Raw genomic sequence first — 12956 nt, forward strand, 5'->3', positions numbered from 1 at the left:
ATGTTGTGCCTTCTAGTGGCCACCCTCTGCTAGTGCGACTCCACCTCACCCCCACTACAGGGATGTGCCTTCAAATCCCGAGATCCTGTAATGATTTGTAAAGAAGTCGTCAGAGATCATTCAGTAAAGATGTCCATGTCAGGATAATCGCACACACAGCCATGCTGTTTGATTCCAGCTGCTAAAGGCACTTTCCATATGGCCTCCTATCTTACAGACCATCCAGGGTAGGTTCACAGTCTGTGGACACTCTGCCATGTGCTACCCCTTCCATGAGTTGCAGCACCTCAAGTGCAAAGAGGCTAGATTCCAATACATGCTTTTTGGAAAGAGATGGTGCTTCATACCATTAAAAAGCCTTCTGCAGCCAAGGATGTATGGCTGCATCTTAAAGCTGCACCAAGTGCCAGTATTGGTACATCAGCCTTAGGGTGTTTTTTAATGATTATCCTTTTTTATGCAATTCAACTAACTGCTATCCTGAGAGCAACAGCAAATTCCCAGGCCGTGGAAGGCTACAGGATTTGCTCCTGGCAACCCAAATTCTAGTTGTGGGGTTTGTTTTAAACCATTTCTGTACTCAAATGATTGCACAAACTGCTCCATAACAGGATTTTACAGTCAAAAGGAGTTAACTTAAAGGAATTGTCTATTTTATATCCTTGGAGCCCACACTTTTTAAAAAAAAAAAGTCTTCTTGTTTCTTGCACTATACACCAGGGGCCTGATCCTCAGCAGGTGTAAATCAGCATTGCACCACTGAAGTCAATAGAGTGACACCAATTTTACACCAGCTGAGGACCTGGCTGCAGTTCTTCATTTGGTGATGTGCTGTGAAACTTCCGAAACCATTCACGTACCAGCGGGACCTTTTCTAATTTCTATTGCCATGTGATATCTGAAATGGCGCTAGAAAGATGAGGCAGACACATCTGTTTGTGAGGAGCTGTTGAATCACCTTCTGTCCCCACATTTCATGGCTGTTTCTGGTTGGTAATTTGTGCGTTTGTTTGTTTACTCCAAGTACTTCCTCATTTAAAATCCTGGCAGGATAGACAGTAACCTTGCTGATATGGGTGTATTTTAAAAAAAAAGTTAAAAAGTTATGTTCATTTTCTTAGGATGCCTAAGTCATCATGTTTTATTGGTCTAATTAGTTTTCCTGTTATTTCATGCAGCTGAGCCAAAGGTTCCAAGGTGCTTAGAAAGTTAATAGGGGGTAGTAAAGTGGAACGTTTGACGCTTTTCAGAATATTCACTCCCTCTGCTGATAACAAATAAATGGAAAAATATTTTACTCATTTAAAAAAAACAGGGGAGGAAATAATGAGATAATTACGTTTTAATGGGTGCTAGCCTGCTTCTGGGATGTTTAATACCTGCATCATTTCTGTTCTTTTCTCTCTGCCCCCCACTTGTGTACCATATGAGCCCCTTATAAATAGGAACCATGCCAATGAGTAACAGAATGGCAGGTGTTGTAAAAGGAATTCAGCTGAAGACAATGTGAGGAGAGGGGTCCCCATGTGCCGGGCAGGACAACTGACACCTGCACTAACTGTTGGTGGAATGAGGAGCTCCCACCCTGCGATGAAGTGCAAAGCCAGAGGTGATATGTGCTGAGGGTGTGTTGGGTAAGGTGACCAGACGTCCCGATATTTAGGCATTTGTCCCACGTCCCGACCGATGTTTGGTCGGGATGCAATTTGTCCCGATTTCGCTGTATTCCCTTTTTTTTTTTTTTTTGCTCCACCGGCGACCCCTCTCCCCCCAATGTGTCCCAATATTTTCTTCCTCTCATCTGGTCACCCTAGTGTTGGGTGAGTTCTGCTATAAGAACCATCCTAGAACTAGTGCATACTGGAGGTAACTGGACATCCAGCAGTGCACACACACACCCCTTCCCCAGGCAGAGCAGCTCGGAAGAGTGGGTCCTAAGCAGTGTGCTGGGGAAGCAGCACTTATGAGATCCATTCGACAGATAGTGCTATCCTAGATGCATGGCTAGTTCATCCCCCAGTGATGTGAGAGAATATTGAATACACAGTAATAACTATCTCCAAAGAGAGAGAAAGTGAGAGTGTGCTGGGGTGAGAGCCTTCATCCCTGCAGCTCCTTCAACCAGGCAACAGCTTTTCTGTGTCTCTTCATCGCATTGATTAGCTGGGCCCTATTTTCAGAGATGTGGGATGCAATAGAATATCCAAACACTGGGTTTGAATGTTCTGGTTGAAAGGACATTTAAATGCTGAACTGAGCTTCCATGGGCAGGATTTAAATGTCTCAGTAAGGTGCCAGCAGGTGTGAAAATATAAAATTTGGCTCCCTGTCTCTTTTTGGATCTTGAATTATTTAAGAGACCCCATGGGGGTATAACCTGGACTAATAGGCTGGAACTGAGAAAGGAGAAATGTGAACTGAATATCAGGAAAAACTTCTTGACAGTGAGTTGTGTCAAGCATGGGATTGTCTCGAAGGGGAAGGAGTGGAAACCCCAGTGCTTAGAATTTTAAAGCTGGACTGGACAAAGAAATAGTAAACGTACTGTAGGGAACATTCATGCATTGCTCTCAGGGATATGGGCTGGATCTCTTCCACCTTCAACGTCTGTGATTCTGCAAGCAAGATAAGTAGTATTACCTCCATACAGACGGGGAAACTGAAGCACAAAGCGGTGAAGTGACTTGCCCAAGACTACGGAAGGAGTCAATATCAGACTGGAATTCAAGCTTACAAGTTCCTGGCTGCCAGTCCTGTGCTTAGTCCACTAGACTACACTGCTAATTGTGGGATGCCATGGAATTGCTAACAGGCTTTTCTCTGCAGCATTACATTTAAGACACAAGACTACCTAGAGGATAACTACTGGGCTAATAGCTCTGGGGGGTACCGTATTTCTTTTCATGGATTACTGATGACATTGGATCTCACAAACGGAGCAACCACAAACTGTTATTTATACCTGGGTAAAAAAGCCAGACTCCCATCCAAAACTGCACTCAGACAGATGAACCTAATTACTTCAAGTAGCAACTAAATTGGCTTTGAGTGTAAATCTATTTTAAGGCACTAATTGGTGTTAAACTGCCAATAGACCCTGCCAATAGATTTTCATTCCCCCTGAGTTACTGGTCCCTGTACACCACTTCACTGTGGACTCTAATTAGTTTGGCCTGGTTCATGACTTTCTCAAGACATTGGGTTGGTTTTGCACACAAGTCACAGGGTTTTTATAATGTGGGTAGCTTTCCCCACCAGTAATCACAAAGGGGAGTCAACTGGAAACATTTCAAAGGCTTTTTAGGTCAGACTGGGGATTAGGGTGGAGGCTATGCCTTAGCCAGCCAATAAAAATGCTTTCATGATCAAATTATTCCCATTGGATTAATGTTCAAGCACTATGAAAATGGTGGAGCTGCCTGGAGAAATTAGATAGAATGTTGGCCAAGTTAGTTATATTGTGACAAGTGGGCCTACGAATTTACCCAAACTGTGAGCTCAACTGTCAAAATTATGTAAAAGTTCATAATGTTACAATAACCTAGAACAGTGATAAGCAGACCTCAGTGGTTCAGGGGCCAAATTAGTGACCAACATTATTCAAAAGAGCTACATTCATTGTTTCATTTACTATAGTACAATATAGTCATATTTAATCAGTATGACAGTATGTGTGTGTGTATATATATACACATTATTCTCACAGCGAAATGACTGACCAAGTATTATTTTATCAACTACAATTGGGTAACATAGTAAAAGCATCCAGATTGGTTAATAACGTAGATGGTTAATAATTAAATCACACAGAGTGTTTTAATATCCTGTGCTGCAAAGAGCCGCAGGAGACACATTAAAGAGCCACTTGTGGCTTACGAGTCTCAGTCTGAGATGAACAAATGGTGATGGGAAAAGGTATGAAAAGGAGATAGAATAACTGAATTAGTCTAAACAAAAAGGCCAAGCTGATATGTATGATTCAAGGACTATATTGACATTATGCTTGTTTTAAAAACAGGAGCTGTGGAGCCAGAAGTTAATAAGCCAAAATGAGTGTGTCAGATATTAGGCCTAATTGGTGGACAAAATAATGAAGGAATGGCTATTCCACCCATCACTCCCTTTTTGGTTCCATAAAAGAAAGAGGTTTTGTGGGGAAAGGACAAAAAGAAGAACAGATGGAAAGAAGAGATGGAGGCAACTGGAGCAGGCTTCACCAACCATGGCTGCCACTTGCACCATTTCCTGGCACCCCAGGTCATCTTCATTCTGATCCTGAGAAGTGCTCTGACCAGAACTGGCTAGAGAGAGTAGGACCCAGATTACATCATCATCCCTACCAGCTCCCGCTGAATCCCAAACGCCACGTGGGATGACAGTTATTGCTATCTCTGATACCATCTAAGAGACTGTCACATAAGGGGGCTTTTACTTCTAAGATTGAGCTTCAGTGACAACAGCAGCAACATCTCCAGTCCACCTCAACTAACTTCTCTTTTCCTCAGAAGGACAGTTATTACCATCTTGGATACTATCTAAGATTAAACACAGCGGGTTTTCCCTTCTAAAGACTCTCTCCTGCTGAAGGAAAGGGAACAAGGAACCTTGTTAGAATGAAAGCTTTATTTAATATTTTACATTTAAAATGCTTTGACTGTTTTTCCTTCTTTTCTGTATCTTTAATAAAAGGTTAAAAGGATTTTAATGGTGTGTTTGCCATAGTGCTAAGCAGGCTGAGTTCTCTGTATACCAAACCACAGTCCTTGTTTAACATTGTTTAATGTTGGACAGCGACTGGGTTATGATAATACCTTTAGCCCATTTATCCCATGTAAATTAACATAACAGTTCCGTTCTGCACTGGTTGTTTAGGAATCTAAGCCCCGTCTACAGAACATCTAGACTCCCTGGGAAAATGGGTTCATATGCTGGAGCCCTTCATTACTCCATGGTAGATTAATTGAGTGTAATGCAAGTTTCTGTATGTGGGCCTTCAGCAAGCAGTACTAGTCCTCTGGGGCTAACTGGGAGAACTCATCTGGGATTAATCTATTCCATACTGATCCTTTCAAAGGAACCCGATTAACTCTGTTACATACCAGATACATACCAGAGAGCCTGTATCTAGGATGTTTGTGTTTCCTCTGGAAAGCAAGGTGAAATTATTGGGAAGTATTAGTAATAACACAATGGATATAGGGCCACGTGGTATTTGAAATGCATTAAAAAGTCATTGGACCAAGGAGGAAGTGCCTGGCTCTGGATTAGTCTGAGACTAAGATTTTGATTTTGCACTGAGAAAAAAACATACAAATATAGGACGGGAAAGGACCTCTCCTCCTTCGCCTACTCTCAGGCAGGATTAAATGTAGCCAATCCAGATGAAGATTTGGATTTGGACACAGATTAAATTTCAGCTCAGGTGAGGTCACCAGCAAATCTGGGTAAAGGGAGGTTTCACCTCCTTTTCACTAAATATTCATCAGATTGGTTTGAATGCTGCTAGGGATGCCACAGGAGACTGGAATCTCACTGTCTGGAAAGACACACACAGACACCTAAGGAATGGGGAGGCCCCAGATAATTCAGCAGTGGAGAAAGGTGCCTTTGTCCATTATTGGGAAATGCAAATAAACCTGCATAGCCCCAGTCTGCACGGGAGCTCTCAGCACCCTGGGGAGCCATTTCTACCACTTGGATGATGCGGATGTTTAATCCCTGGATTAAAGCTTTGGCAGACAACAATCGAGAGAAGAACAGGAAGGTGCAGGGGAGCTCTCAGGAAGGATCTTTGACTCCCAAAGGACAGCTAGGATTTGGCAAAAGAAGATGTGGAAGGGGGAGTGTGCCCATTGGGATGTATTTGGGGAAAGGATGGTTGCTTGCCTAATATCCCATAACACAGGGAGGTCTGCCCAGTGCCCACTGACAACAGGGCTCACGTGGCCAGGACAGGGAGAGGCATCTTTCTTTCCGCCTGAAAACTGCTCCATTGCAGTGGGTGTTTATCTACTCCTTGCTTCAGATCAAACCCTTTTCTGGTGCCAAGGAAGCAATCATTGACCCCATGCTGCAGGGTAGCAGCTCCTGGGCCCCTGTGGAAGATCACAGCACATGGAGCTGACAAATCCTCTAGCCTTCCTCCAGCCCCAAAAACTCCCTGCATAATTGGACTCCACAGTGCGTAGCCCTAGGCACTCCAAGTTCCATCCTCCTCCCTTTTGTGCAGCAAACCCACACCAGCTCCACCGTGTCTGGGAGAACCTCTGCAGCCATGGAGAGGAAGGGGCTGGATTTGTCCCTTGGAAACACCTTCAACAGTGCCAATGGGACAAAGAGCACCCCTAACTGGGAAGATGAGGGATGCAGCAGGAACCCCGGGGTGGCATTAATAAAACCAGTGTAGCTGTCTGTATGCCAGTTGTTTCCCCACCCCAAGTTCAGAGAATCTGTGTGACCCAGAGGCGCAACAAGGACACAACTTTAGATTGCTGTAAGTTAGGCTGAAGCTGGTCCCCTCCCTCATCCCCATCAGGCTGGAACAGGGGACCTGCCTATCTACCCCACACCAGATCAGGGGCCGAGCACAGCTCTACTGAATACAGGGATTTGGGTCTCAACTGTAAGGCTCAACAAAAGAAGCAAAAAAAAAATGTTAACACATATTTCAGCAAAAGCATTTCCAACCAAAATCCCCTACTGAGCTGCTGCATCTGCACAGAATACCGTTTTAAGTTCTAATGACTGTTAATGAACAAAGCCGGGGAGAGAGACCAATACAGCCACTGAGCTATGCAAACTTGGCCACTGCACTTGTGTTTGTGGAACAAGGTGTTATATATAAAACGGCATCGGCATCACAGGGAACAACAAGCCAGTTATTGGCTCCTTCAGCAACAGTCACAGCCAAACTGTTGTGCTGCTGGCAAACTCTCAAATCCTCAGGACCTCTTTAGTCCTGGTTAGTGGTTAGGCAGCACAAGTGTGAATATGATCTTAAATTAAGCACAGCCCCCTGCTAGTCATCCTATTGAGTCTGAAGAGCCTCTTAAAACCTATCACATTCATTTGCCTTCATTCCTCCCCCTTCTCTTTATTTTATAATGAGAAATAAGAACTGAACATCCTATTTAGAAATGTCCCAGCCTCATGAACGAGGTTGCACAGTATAATGTGTCCAATTAGGGGACATATGTGAACACCAGGATGATGACCTGAGCATATTTGTTCAGGTTTTTCTCAAAAGAGCTATCCAATCAAATTGTTCTATTCCAGCCAAACTCCAGCTACAGCTGATCATCTCAGACAATGATGCCAAACTTCTGTAAAACAAGGTTTTCATTGTGAAAGAAAAAGAAATATTTACAGGTGAGTAGGGCAGTTTTTATGCAGTAATGGAAAGAAAAGGCTAGACCCCAATATAGACACAGGTCTTCTGCTTCCCAGCTCTGTGCTGTATCTGCTGGACTGAGCCACCGCCCTACAGAATAGCAAATCTATTAAGTACAATGATGATGGCTAAATTCAGAGTCAAAGAAACATTGTGGCTAGTGAACATATTCTGGTCACGCATTGGAACAAATTTTTGTCCAGCCTCAAGCTGGGTTCTGATTTCATGCACCCAAACCCTACATCTTTTTGTTCTGTGTTTATCCAGCACTTAGCACAATATGGTTCTGGTCCATGACTGGGGCTTCTAGTACTACAGTACTACTACTAATAAAAATAATAATTAATTTGTGAATCAGGCCAAACTCTTAGCTGGTTGGCCAGTTTGACGGCACACATAGCTTCTTGTGTCCACAGAAGAAGTGCATGCTCACTTTTGCAGGTGAAATCAAATGTGTGTATGGAAGAAAGTGTGTAAAATTAAGAGGCCAAGACAGATAATCTGAATTATAGTAAGATCTGCATTTCACAGGGAAAATTTAAGCCCCTGCTACAATCTTCCAATTCAACTTCTACACTATAGCTGTTGATTTTCAAAACTGCACTGTCACAGGCAGACTGATCTTTTAAGGGGAGTCAGGTTCAGCCTTACCTGTGAAGATCAACTATTCTCCCAGCTGATCAGGAGGCCTTGGGTAATGATTGGACCCTGCTGAGAAGACGAGAGGATTTGCACAAAAGATTGAGAAAGCTAAGCTGCTGGGAGGATTGTTGCATCCTGGGGTTGGTCCTGATGGGAAGGGGTTGTAGGAGACTCCTGAAGTAAGACAGAGAGAAGGCCAACCTACAAGCAAATGCTTGGGAGTGCAGACTGGAGTTGATCCAGATTAGGGGAAGAGTCTCCAGGGAACAAGCTCTTATGGCCAGCAGCTCAGGAAGTGTCAGGCCTCCAGGGAGATAGCCTAGGAAGGCAACATTCTGAAGAAGTGGGGGAACTGTAGAGCCTGATGATGGTGGAGAGTTTGTCAAGGATGGGGCGCAGAAAGGGTGGAAGAATGTTTTTGTTCCTTTGAGTTGGGACAGTGTTACCCCAGAATGGGGGGATTATAAGTGACCTTCCTGGAGGACTGAGTTAGGGGAAAAGTTAGATCACTGCAGGGCTGGAGTGGCTATCAGAGGGGTGTGCCAAAGGAGAACATGTTATGCCATGCCCAGCAACAAGGTGATGTGCTGGCTGATGAGTGTCTCTTCTACTTGTGCATGCACAATTATGGATAGAAAAAGACGTGCATGTACACTCATGTTAATTTGCTCAGTCATGCGCATAATTGCCTATCTGCACATAAAATTTGTGAGGACAATTGCATGTACAAATTAAGTATGCAACCACACAGTTTTTGATGTGCACTTTTGACATTCTGGCTTAAATTTTAATTGTGTGTTAATAAACTGGCAGTAAAAATATGAAAGAAGAAAATCAGTTAAAATTTGCATCCTGGAGGTCTTCCACGGTGAAGAAGATAGAGCTGGTGTCAAGGAGGCAACACCAAATACCATAAATTCTACTTAAAGAAAAATACTCCCTCATTAGTATGTGCTTTACCGTTACATGGACTAATAGCTAATATCATCCTGTTTTTCTTGCATTGTCTTGTTTAATGAGTGTTACTGTTTGTTCTGCAATGATTATTTTGGGAATATAATAGTTCCTACTGATAATCCAGTCCATCTTTGTTTGAATATACTCATTTGCATGACTGGTGGGTTTTAAAGCACTTGTAATTCACAAGTGTTAGATTTATTCCGTTCCCCCGCCCTGTTCTTCTGGAGCTTTCTTAACTGCTTGTAATACAGTGGAAAATGTAACTGTCGCAGGTGTCTCCTCAATAGCAGAATACATCCATAAGTGGGTTATTGTAAGTCTATGAGACCTTCACCCATACACTTAGGTTTCATAGTTGTTCTGGGCAGAGTGGAAACTCCCTGATTCTCCTTAGGTAATTGTTCACATAGCATAATTACTTATATACCCTGAGTACATCCTAAGGAACAGGACGCAAAAAGTCACCAGAGTTAAAGTGGATTGAGATCTGCGCAGGAAATCAACGCAACTAATGTTAATTCCATGAAACTGCCTACTTGTTCTTAGCATGAGCTAAATAACCAAGGGAATCAATCCACTCCCCACTCCTTCCACATTTATATCATGCTCAGTGCCTCTTACCTTTCTCACAGGCTTTTCTGCATTGATTTATAGTGAGAATGACAGTCCCCTCTCTGTGTCCTCTGTAAGACTGATGGAAAATAGAAATCCAGCAAGCTTCCTCTTGCTAATTTCCAGGTCAGATGGGTGTGATCTACAGATTTACAGTCTGAGAGACTTTTTTCCTCCTGTAAATTTGTGAGGGGCAGTGAGTTTTGAATAGATGGAGCTATTTAATCCATGTCCACAGCATGAGTTCCAGCCAAGGAGCACCCAGCATAGATCAAGAAATTGAGTGCAAAGGTGGCTTTAAATCACATTTGTGCTACCACAATCCTGGGTTGTTCTGTACTGTGCCAGGCTTACAGCCAGGGGCGGCTCCAGGCCCCCAGCACGCCAAGCACATGCTTGGGGTGGCAAGCCACGGGCGGCACTCTGTCGGCGCCATGAGGGCGGCAGGCAGGCTGCCTTCCACGGCTTGTCTGCGGAGGGTCCGCTGGTCCCGCGGCTTCGGTGGACCTCCTGCAGGTGGGCCTGCGGAGGGTCCGCTGATCCCGCAGCTGCCGGAGGCAGCCTGCCTGCCATGCTTGGGGAGGCAAAATCCTAGAGTTGCCCCTGCTTCCAGCATAACTAAAAGCAGCCTGAAAACTGCTGTACAGTTTTTTTTCTGTCTGCCAATTGCCCCAAGGCAATAAACCTCAGCCACACCCCCTTTCCTGGCCACAACCCCTCCTGTGTAGTTGCTGCTCTCCTGGCCAGTTACATCCCGGGATCTGGCTTGCTGTGTCCCTTTTTTTGTTTAGTATCAGAGGGGTAGCCATGTTAGTCTGGATCTGTAAAAGTAGCAAAGAGTCCTGTGGTACCTTATAGACTAACAGACATATTGGAGCATGAGCTTTCATGGGTGAATACCCACTTTGTGGGATGCAAACAAAAGCAAACAAAGTTGTTTGTTTTTGTTTCAGGAGAGTAAAGAAAAAACCTTCACAGCTTTCTCCCCACCCCTTTTGCTGGAGCAAATGTGTTAGTAAATGAAGCTTGTTGGATGACAGAGACAAAGAATCTGAGTTACACCACTGAAACCCCCAATGAAGTGATTGGGGCTGCACCAGCATAACTGGAGAGAATCCGGCTTGATGTATTTAACCAGAGTTTCTGGGTCTCTTTTAAAAATGAAATTTCATTTTTGACATAGGCAAGGTATTGACTTTGAGATGTGAGCTACCTGCAAATGTAGCAATTGTTTTCGCACCAAGTTGTCTTCACTCAGAGATTCAAATCCACCTGAATTTTATCCTTTTATTGAGTGTGTGCTGTTGGCTCATTTATCTGAGTTTCCACTGAAGAAGCCAGACTTGTTGCAATGGAATTGTGATGATGAACACACTAGAACCTCTCCAATGAGGAAGGGAAATGTTTCCCAAGCCTCTTCCATCTGCCCCATGCAACCCTCATATGCTCCCCTCAAATCCCTTCCCTCCTGTGCCATGACTGCAAAGAACTGAAAAACAAACTGGGTTTGTGTTTCTTTCATTTCTTTATGATGGAGAAAGAGAGGCTTTTAAAATACTATTTGTTTTCTTACCTTAGAAAAATTAGCAGGTCTGGTCTTCCGTGGTTTTGCTGGAGAACCACTGGGAGGTCTCAGTGGTTTATTGCTCTAGTACCTTAACTGAAGGGGTGAGGATTCTGGATCTTTAACAAAAGCTTCCTTTAGCCAAAAATGTTAATTAGCCATTAATGATAAGTAGTATTAAATATACAATTTAAAAAATGCTTTAAGCAGCCTATCCAAAAGACACTTCCCTTCTTAATAGTACAGCTATTACCCTCTTGGCTCTTGTGATGTCACCAGTTCACTAGTGCTTGAGTCATTATAGTCTGTCAGCCTAGACAGGTGCTTTTTAATGTAAAAAGCAAGCAGAATAAAAAAAATTGAAAAACGTCTGGGATTAACCTTCTCTATCACAAAGAAGCAGAGAAGGGCACAAGGCCAAGTCCCCCCCCCCCCCACACACACACACTTCACGTCACCTTTAATGAATTTCTGAATTGCAAGAGCTCTCTTACAGCACAATGGCACCCAGCTGGGCTCTCCTTCTGACTTGAATGCACAGAAAGGAGCATGAAAACTGGGATGAAAACACTGCTTTCTTAAGGTGTTTTCATAATTGTCAGAATGAAAAAGCTGCTTCACGGTATTTAATTTCACAGCTAATGACAGTCCAATCTCACTGTACTTTGTATGATAAATGTCCTTAGGAGCTCACTCCTCACTTCCTTTTGTGTCTTGTCTTAGCATCAATTAAAATGCTTAAACTTATTAGACCCCCAAATTAGAAGATCCACAGTATGACTGTGCTAATGCTGGAAAGGTACAGTAATGGTTTCTTTTTTCCCCCACTATGTATTATTAATCAACCTTTAAATTCCTCTTTGGAATTTCATGAGAAAGTGACTCATCTATTTTCTCAAAAGCATAACAGATAGAAAATGCAAGGAACCTCCCAAAGTCATATATTTAGATTATGTATTTGTATACATGACTTTCGTGTGTATGCACTGAAGTAAATGCACACACAATGGGAAAGTTAGATGTCTAACTGGCTGCTCATTAAGTTACAGTCCTTGTGTATGCAAATGTACATTCAGTTTTGTCTGTGCAATTAAGCATGTCCATTTCTGAACATTTGGGCCTATCTGTGGCCTTCAACTGTCACAGCTCAATCTAGTTACCTCCTGCCAAAAGCAGCCTTTGAGGACCTAGCAACTTTATGGACCTTACAGCAGCTAGCAGAGAGGCCAAACTGTTTGAAGACCTTCTGGTGGTGAATCCCATGGAAATAATAAGATCTGGGCTGTGTATGGTTATAGGAAAGTAAATCGGACTGGTATTGTGCTATAAAGAGACTAACTGTGAAGTTCCATGAGAAGACCTGGGGTGCTGTTAACGTATTTCCAAGGCAGTGCCTTAGGAGACTGCAGAATGGTGCAGCCATGGGTCATGCTGTGGGAACATGGGCCAGATTCACCCTCAGTGAAATGTGATGTAGGTGAAAGAGAATCCATTAGGGGAGGAGGTTGCAGAAGTGCCAGATGCCTGCAGTCTCCCTTCTTCTATGATGGGGACGAAGGTGTGCATTGGTGTGGCAAAGGGAGTGGGTAGGATATTCAGGGAGTGCACTGTTTCAAGGGGTCAACAGGCAGTGCTCCTATGCAGCTCTCAGTGGAATGTAAAGCTCCTTCCCCTAGTGGGAAACATCACGTGCCTCCCTTAGAGTAAGATCAAGAAGCTTCACTGGAACAGGGAGTTGTATTTATACTTCCCTGTGCCAGCTCCAGTGAATCTGGCTCACAGAATGCA

The sequence above is a fragment of the Mauremys reevesii genome, linkage group 13 (assembly GCF_016161935.1).
Source record: "Mauremys reevesii isolate NIE-2019 linkage group 13, ASM1616193v1, whole genome shotgun sequence".
In the NCBI taxonomy this organism is placed as follows: domain Eukaryota; kingdom Metazoa; phylum Chordata; order Testudines; family Geoemydidae; genus Mauremys; species Mauremys reevesii.